This window comes from Monopterus albus, unplaced genomic scaffold (genome assembly GCF_001952655.1).
Source record: "Monopterus albus unplaced genomic scaffold, M_albus_1.0 scaffold127.1, whole genome shotgun sequence".
Lineage (NCBI taxonomy): Eukaryota > Metazoa > Chordata > Actinopteri > Synbranchiformes > Synbranchidae > Monopterus > Monopterus albus.
The window spans coordinates 263,683-272,784 of NW_018128007.1; the positions used below are offsets into that span (position 1 = coordinate 263,683).

General features: G+C 42.9%; 1 protein-coding gene across 1 annotated transcript in view; it reads right to left on the reverse strand.

Annotated features, from left to right (window-relative positions):
• LOC109967270 (NT-3 growth factor receptor-like) overlaps window positions 1-9,102 on the reverse strand; it is a 410,435-nt gene that overhangs the window by 226,319 nt on the left and 175,014 nt on the right. The window lies entirely within an intron of this gene.

The window sequence follows — 9,102 nt, forward strand, 5'->3', positions numbered from 1 at the left end:
GCCGAGGCGTTCCCAGGCCAGCCGAGAGACATAGTCCCTCCAGCATATCCTGGGTCTTCCCTGGGGCCTTCTCCCGGTGGTACATGCCCGGAACACCTCCCTAGGAAGGCGCCCAGGAGGTATCCAAAACAGATGCCTGAGCCACCTCAGCTGGCTCCTCTCAATGTGGAGGAGCAGCGGTTCTACTCTGAGCTCCTACTCTACTCTAGACCTTAATTTATAAAGTGTCCTGAGATGACTTTTGTTGTGATTTGGCACTATACAAATAAAATTTGATTTGATTTGATTTGATTAATCAAGCTGTAGAAGCATCTCAAGGACTGTTGATAGAAGCAGAACTCATAAAAGAGAGGTGACAAGACAGAGCATATTTTTCTTGTACTTGATGAGGAGATTTCTGTCGGAGTGACTGAGGATTGAACACCATTCTTCCAACAGATATTCCCTACTTTTTAATGATGGTGTTGGAGACGCTGTCTAAAGCATCAATCTAACATCTCCCATAGGTGTTCAACTGGGCTGAGATCTGATAATTGTGAAGGCCACAGCATATGATTCACATCATTTTCATATTTACCAAACCATACACTGCCTATTTTGTGACTGAAGAGAAAATTTTACCCAGTCTATTAAACCTGACTTGAGGTATGAGCTGACCCTTTTCTCAGCCTAAAAATTGAATGAGGCAAGAAAAGAGGACTGAACACAGTTTACCAGGTTAGTACACAGCACTCTGCTAGCACCAGTAGCTAGTGATGCCCCTAGTTTTGCCTTCTTCACTAGTCAGGTCAGTATTTTGGGGGGATCTTGTTAACCTGAAAGTGTAATTTCAGAATCAGCTTTATTGGCCAGGTGTATCGGACACACGAGGAATTTGACTCTGGTACAGCAGCTCTCAATGTGTATGTACATATCAACAAGCAAGGGAATGTGCATTAGTAAAGAAAAAAAAAATATAATAAATAAGAGTAAAACTACTTATAAATAGAAACCTGTACATATATACTGTATATGTATGTGTATATATATATATGCACACACACAGAATCTTGATTCAGTGATCTATATGTACAGCGTATATTTCGCTGAATCTATCCATCCATCCATCCATTTTCCTTCGATTATCCGGAACCGGGTCGTGGGGGCAGCAGTCTAAGTAAAGATGCCCAGACTTCCCTCTCTCCAGACACTTCCTCCAGCTCCTCTGGGGGAATGCCAAGGTGTTCCCAGGCCAGCCAAGAGACATAGTCCCTCCAGCGTGTCCTGGGTCTTCCCCGGGGCCTCCTCCCGGTGGGACATGCCCGGAACAATATATCAATACTAAACAAAGTTTCTTTGTAGGTGAAATGAAGATATGGGCAGAATAAATACATTTCTACTTTATACATTTCATTGTTCAGTTTTGAATAAACAGTTGAAAAATCAACTGGACTAGATTTATAGGTCGAAGATGTTTCACCTCTCATCCAAAAGGCTTCATCAGTTCAGTTTTTCTAAGTTTTTTCAGCTTTACTTTCTTCTTTACCATCATCTAACCATAACACACTATTTATGATTAAATGTAGATCAAACTTTAATGGAGCAATGATGGAATTACAAAGCTGCTGTTAAGTTGCCAGTTGCCACAGCAACCACTCATTCACTCTCCATCCTTTCATAATGTAATGGGAGACACAAATCACTGCTGAACACAAACCTATTTTCTCAGTTTTAATTCTTTCTGCAGTAATCCATTCTATCCATTTTAATACAACTGGATTTTTGTGCCATGATGCAAACAGTATTGATGATGGCTAACCTGTGTAGAACACCATCCAAACAAGTGATTAACCCAGGCTACAAAGTGCTGATCTACACCAAAACACACACAGCGCAATGTCCCAGTTTTCTAGTCTCCTAATTAAAAAGAAAAGAATCTGTTTGCCACTATTTTCTATTTGTTGTAGAGGATATGCCCTCTATGTACTGTATGTAGTAATCAAGTTGTAAATAGTGATGGAAAGCATGTGTGACTCTGTTAAGTGTTTTCTAATGTATTTAAATTTCAATGAAAAATCCTGAAATTAAAGAGCTGTTATTGCAAATAGAAAACAAAGTGGCTGGGGGGATTGTCTACAGCTGTGTGTTTACCCAACATTTATAGGGTGTAATTGTTCTCTCACCCTATAGGATAGGTCTCAGCCCTCCAGAGCCTTGCAAAAAAATGGACAGAAAGATTATACAATGTGAAATCATTACACAATGTTATCCCTGTTTCTTAGAAACCCCTACCAAATCACTCTGACCATACCTGCTACATGTGAACCCCATTCTGGAATCATCTAGGAGGCTAAGGATGCTTTCAAACCTGTTCTGTTGGACTCTGGTAGTTTTCCTATTAAGATCGCTTTGCTTACAACTCTGAAGAACAACAAAGATGCCCATTAAGGAGGTTTCAAGCAGACTCATGAGTGGTTTGAAAGCTAAATGGACTGATACACTACCAGTGAAATGTTTGGACTCTTCTACTGAACCAAATGGTAAAGTGTGTCTAAATGTTTGACTGTATTGTATGAGATTTTAGAAGGAATTCAACAGCTAAACTAATATGAAAACCATCCTCTGGATAATTAACTGACAAGGAAATCGAAATTTTTGCAAACCATTGGGTAACTATGACAGCATATGCTGTCATATGTCATTATGTCACATGTCATTATGTTCAATATATGCACATCAGCAACTAAGTGTGGGGATTTTTGTTGATTATTCAGGAAATGAAAAGATGTTTGTATTAAAAATAAACATAGTTCCCACACAGTCACCACCTAAATATTCTACTTAAAGATGCCTTTACTTAGCCCTGTTTCTACCTGCTTATAATCAGTTGTTTTTGTGACACCAGAGAAAATAAATAAATAAATCCATTAGACACATTTAAGTCCTGCAGGACCTGATGTCAGTCACTGGAACCATGTTGCACTTGCTCAAATACTGTCACCAGAAGTGTCCAAAACAGAGTTTCCTGTCAGTCCATGTGACTTCATGAGAGTGACCGTAAGGACCCAGAAACTGATAATGATCACATCCCCAACACAAAACCAGCAGCCTGCAGCATTCTATCCTCCTTCGCTGCCTCCCTGGCAAGAGCACCACTTACCCCTTGTCAGAGTTTGTGTGTGTTCTTCTTTGAAAACAGATTCATTCATTGGCACTGACCTTGAATATCTCAGAGACTTTGTGTACACTGGTATTACACACAAGCAAGATAATACACCTATCACATATTTGTCTGGATCCTTATACAGTATATAATGCACCCTAAAGTATGGGATATTATGTATCAGTGCATCTAACATCACCAAGTACCACCACAGGCTGTCCAGGAGCTCACTGATGCCCTGACCCAGGTCTGGGAAAAGATGCCCCAGGACACTGTCCACTGACTCATTAGGAGCATGGCCAGATGTTGTCAGGAGTGCTTACAGGCACAAGGGGTCCATACACACTTCTGAGTCACAATATGAGTTGCCGTGATAAAATTCATGCAACTTGGATAAGTCTGTGATTTAAATTTTTCACTTTGATCTTCAGTGTGATTTTGGGTGCTGCAGTGAGATCCAACCCATTGTTTTTATTATGTAACTGATACAGTATGTATGGTGGGAGGAGGGGGGTAGCGGTGATGATGAATTGAACTGCCTATGGACAAATGTCATCTGTTAGCAGCAGCTTCAGCTATTCAGCTGCTGTGTTTAAACGTGTGAAACAACCACTCCAGCTGCTTGTAAAGATTAACACTGTTGTCTTCATATGACACATCTGTAAGTGCAGAGAAATTGCCTCCCTATGTAATAATAGTGATAACAGTAAGGTCTAGACCTTACTTTGTAAAGTGTCCTGAGATGACTTTTGTTGTGATTTGGCGCTATACAAATAAAATTTGATTTGATTTGATTTATTTTAGAAGACTCCAACTTCCACATTTCTGTAGGATGTTCTATTTATGACATTTGCTTCACTTCTTTGCTTTCTGAGGCTTTCTGATGGAAAGCTGCTGTTTATTTTTTATGACATTTATAAAGGTTTGACTAAATTGAGTTTGGCAGCTAGATTAAAACCACATACTGAGCCATGGAATCAGGAAAGAGAGGAGTGAGAAAGAATTATCGTAATGTCAAATATAATTTGCTGCAGTTCGATAGCTATAGTAAATGTATTTTTAAAAACATTAATTCCACATGTGCTAATAGCTGTTAATCACTGTGTGAAAACAAAATTGATACCTGACAGAGCCATAACAGCCAGTAAGTGAGTGTTGACCTCTAGTAACCTGTGTGTTTCTGTGTGGGTTTTGTCTCCTACACTGCACAATGGTGAAAATAGCCCCAACACCCTGAACCAGCTCATAGCTTGAAATATCACACTATTAGTATCCCAGCAGCCCTGCTTTAAATATCCCAGCCAGAATAGCTAGAGGCACCTTCACAGGTTCATGCTGACAGAACATGTTGTAACCTACGTGCTGCCTCACAGTCAGTGACTCACCTGTTCTTATTATCCACAGTTGAAGTCACAACAACACACACAACATTCCTGAAATATCAGTGTTAAAATCATTGAAAGCAGTGACAACCAGTATGGTACCTGAACCAGAAAGTGTCTTATATAAAGTATAAAGCGGTACTCTGTAGAAGACTGACTTATTTAACAACTTAATTATAAAATATTGAACCCAGCAGTATTTGCAGTACATAACTGGCGATGCTGTTCTGTAGTGTTGTAGTACTCAAGATCAGTCTTTGAGACCAGTCTCAAGACCACTTTTTGAAGATCTTGGTCTCATCTTAACCACATCTTTACTCAGTCTCATCTCTGTCTCAGACAAAAAGGAATCAAGACCAGCCAAGACCACAGCTGTGGGGAAAGTATCTGTATTGTGTCTTTTATTTGTTAACTTCATTACCAAGGTTTTCCTACCACATCAACACTTTGGCACAATGAGTGCCTTAAGACAAATGAAGGTAAAAAAAGGTGACATCAGAATGGAAAAAAAAATGGAGGTGGCTTGATCTCAACCAGAAACAAAAGCTGGCAACAGGAATGGCCTGGTAATCCACAATTAGTGTTTAGACAAATGTTTGTGTGATTGATCATCAAGCCAAATTGAACAAGATCTTTAACTCCCACCTCCAGCAGAGCTTCGACCAGATCCCGAGAGAGACTGGAGACATTGAGTCCGAATGGACCATGTTCTCCACCTCCATTGCCAATGCGGCCACTCGGAGCTGTGGCCGTAAGGTCTCTGGTGCCTGTCATGGCGGCAATCCCCAAACCCGGTGGTGGACACCAAAAGTAAGGGATGCCATCAAACTGAAGAAGGAGACCTTTCGAGCTTGGTTGGCTCGTGGGACTCCTGAGGCAGCTGACGGGTACCGACAGGCCAAGCGGGTGCTTGTGGAGGCAAAAACTCGGGTCTAGGAGGAGTTTGGCGAGGCCATGGAGAGGGACTATCGGTCAGCCTCGAAGAAATTCTGGCAAACCGTCCGGTGCCTCAGGAGGGGAAAGCAGTGCCCTGCCAAAATTGTTTACAGTGGACGGTGCAAGGAATACTTCGAGGATCTCCTCAACCCCAGCGTCATGTCTTCTGATGAGGAAGCAGAAGCCATGGGCTCAGAGGTGGACTTGTCCATCACCCAAGCTGAAGTCACCGAGGTAGTTGAGAAGCTTCTCGGTGGCAAGGCACCGGGGTGGATGAGATCCGCCCTGAGTACCTCAAGTCTCTGGATGTTGTGGGGCTGTCTTGGCTGACACGCCTCTGCAACATTGCATGGCAGTTGGGGACAGTGCCTCTGGACTGGCAGACTGGGGTGGTGGTCCCTCTTTTCAAGAAGGGGGACTGGAGGGTTTGTTTCAACTATAGGGGGATCACACTCCTCTGCCTCCCCAGGAAAGTATGCCAGGGTACTGGAGAGGAGAATTCGACCGATAGTTGAACCTTGGATTCAGGAGGAACAATGCCATTTTCATCCTGGCCACGGAACACTGGACCAGCTCTATGCCTTCTTCAGGGTGGTGGAGGGTTCATGGGAGTTTGCCCAAACAGTCCACATGTGTTTTATGGATCTGGAGAAGGCATTCGACCGTGCCCCTCACTGCGCCCTGTGGAGGGTGCTCTGGGAGTACGGGGTCCGGGCCATTTGCTAAGGGTTGTCCAGTCCCTTTACAACTGGAGCAGGAGCTTGGTTCACATTGTTGGCAGTAAGTCAGACTTGTTTCCGGTGCATGTTTGACTCCGGCAGGGCTGCCCTTTGTCACCGGTTCTATTCATTATTTTTATGGACAGACTTTCTAGATGCAGCCAGTGGCCAGAAGGAGTCCTGTTCGAGGACCACAGGATCTCGTCTCTGCTTTTTGCAGATGACGTTGTCCTGTTGGTTCCATCAAGCCAGGACCTCCAGCGTGCACTGGGGCGGTTTGCAGCCGAGTGTGAAGCAGCTGGGATGAGAATCAGCACCTTCAACTCCAAGGCTATGGTTCTCAGCCGGAAAAGGGTGGCTTGTTCCCTTTAGGTTGGTGGAGAGTTCCTGCCTCAAGTGGAGGAGTTCAAATATCTTGGGGTCTTGTTCACAAGCAAGGGAAGGATGGAATGGAAGATTGACAGGCGGATCGGTGCAGCTTCTGCAGTAATGTGGTCGATGCACCTGTCCGTCGTGGTGAAGAAGGAGCTGAGCTGTAAGGCGAAGCTCTTGATTTACTGGTTGATCTACGTTTCAATTCTCACCTATGGTCCTGAGCTTTGGGTCATGACCGAAAGGACAAGATCCTGGATACAGGTGGCCGAAATGAGCTTCCTCCGCAGGGTGGTCGGGCGCACCCTTAGAGATAGGGTGAGGAGTTCGGTCACCAGGGAGGAGCTCGGAGTAGAACTGCTGCTCCTCCACATCGAGAGGAGTCAGCTGAGGTGGCTCGGGCATCTGCTTCAGATGCCTCCTGGGCGCCTTCCTAGGAAGGTGTTCCAGGCATGTCCCACCGGGAGAAGGCCCCAGGGAAGACCCAGGACACACTAGAGGGACTGTGTCTCTCGGCTGGCCTGGGAACGCCTCGGCATGCCCCTGGAGGAGCTGGAGGAAGTGTCTGGAGAGAGCAAAGTCTGGGCATCTTTGCTTAGACGGGCCAGCAGTCTTATCCGGTTCCGATAAGTGGAGGAAAATGAATGAATGGATGGATGGATGGATGGATGGGCTTTTCTAAACAGCTGGTGCTTTCTATGGCAGTAAACTGTTATAAAATACAATGACAGAGAATTCACCACCATGGACAGAAAAGGCCAGTACAGAATATGTGTGTCTCCTTATGATACCAGAGGTTTCACAACACAATAGCAGCATTATGTCAAAGACTTGGAAACAAGGACACGGCATTCACCAGAGAAACAGAAAACCAAAGTATTTCCCTGGAAGCTTTGAAATGGAAATTAAATGTAGCTGAGGATGTCTATGGCCACTAGAGACAAGTAAAGAAACTCTCCTCCTGTAGCTTTACACCTTTGATATGAAGCCTTGCTATCATGAACATGAGAGCAGCAGTTGTTATTTGTCTAATTATTATAATGACATACTGACTCGGCAGTGTTAAGCTCAACCCACTGCTGGATTCCACTTGTGTTTACAGATCTGTGATAGGAACTGACATGTCACAGTGGAAAGAAATGGCATTTCTGATATAAATGTTGATATATACAAAAAAATACACAAACACTGCCACCTGGTTTGTGCTAGTATTGCATTTATCCGGCAATTTTCCGGCAAGTATTCTGCATGTGCCATTTCTTGAAACTGGAAAACGGACCTGCTGCCACACAGCAGCTCTAAAGGTCAACAATGGAGCATCTGCTATGTCCATTTCAAATTCTGTGACATGAACACAGTTACACTAGTGAAATGCCTTATATAATAGCCCGGTAGATACATCACAGTCCCACAGCAGAGATATTTTTCAATTGCAATATCACAAAATTACAAATATCATTACGTCCTGAGTTACAAGTGAGGCTGTCCTGATCCTGCTTTTTGTTCTTTGTCCTAACAAAAGTATTTAAGTATTGGGTATGCCAGCTTTGAAGTAGGCTTTCTGTGGATAGTATTTAGTTTGTGCAGAGGAGTAAGCTTTGTGAGGGGCCTGTCTTCATGCTCTAGGTCTACCCCATACTGACCATCAAGCGCTGTTTTCCAACCACCTGTAGCACCTGAGAGTCCTGCACCATCTGCATGCTGACACTGACACTCCTTTTGTTGCTTCGCCTAGTTATAGTGTTCACTCTTAGTGCCTGTTTTTGGGATGTTTACTGCCTGCTCTTTGTCTGGTCAAACTAAAGAGCCATTAGTCCTCTGAGCCCTGGTGCAAAATAACATGTTTTGTTTGGTAATATCTGATTTTACCTAGTTTACCTAATAAACTTCTGTAAGATGTTGTGGAAAGAACTGTAATTTGGCACTAATTATAGGTAAAATGGAGACAGTTTCTTCTTGGTGTTCTTTTTAATGACCAATTCCAGATAAATGCTATTGAAATGTAATTTTGTAAAAACAAAACAACTCAGATAATCATGTAAATGTGCAGTTTGTCTACAGGTAAGCAAGCAAATGGGTGCATATTTATTTGAACATTTACACTAGATCCACCTTAATAAATCACAACCTACACTGTATGTACAGCATGTCTGCTGCTGCCAGCCTTAGCCTACAAAAAAACGAGTTTTTTTCATTCATGTTCATTCAAAGTTTCCCCATTGCATAATTTCATTTTATTTTATTATTAATATTAATAATGACAGTCTTAAAAATGAACACCTGGGTACAATGAAAATGCAAAAGGATTGTCATATAAGCAACAGTCAGTAGTCTACCCACTCTTCAACACAAATTGCACAGAGTCCCCTCTTTGTGTTCAAACAGATGGTCCCTGCTTGGCTCAGACTTCCGATCAGCCATCTACGTATAAACACTGATATATTCGATTCATATCAACCCTGAAGAAAATCTCTAAGAAAATTTCTAAACTGCTTTTCTGACTCTGCTGATACATGAGACCTCTTCATTTCAAGTGACAAATGTTTTCTAC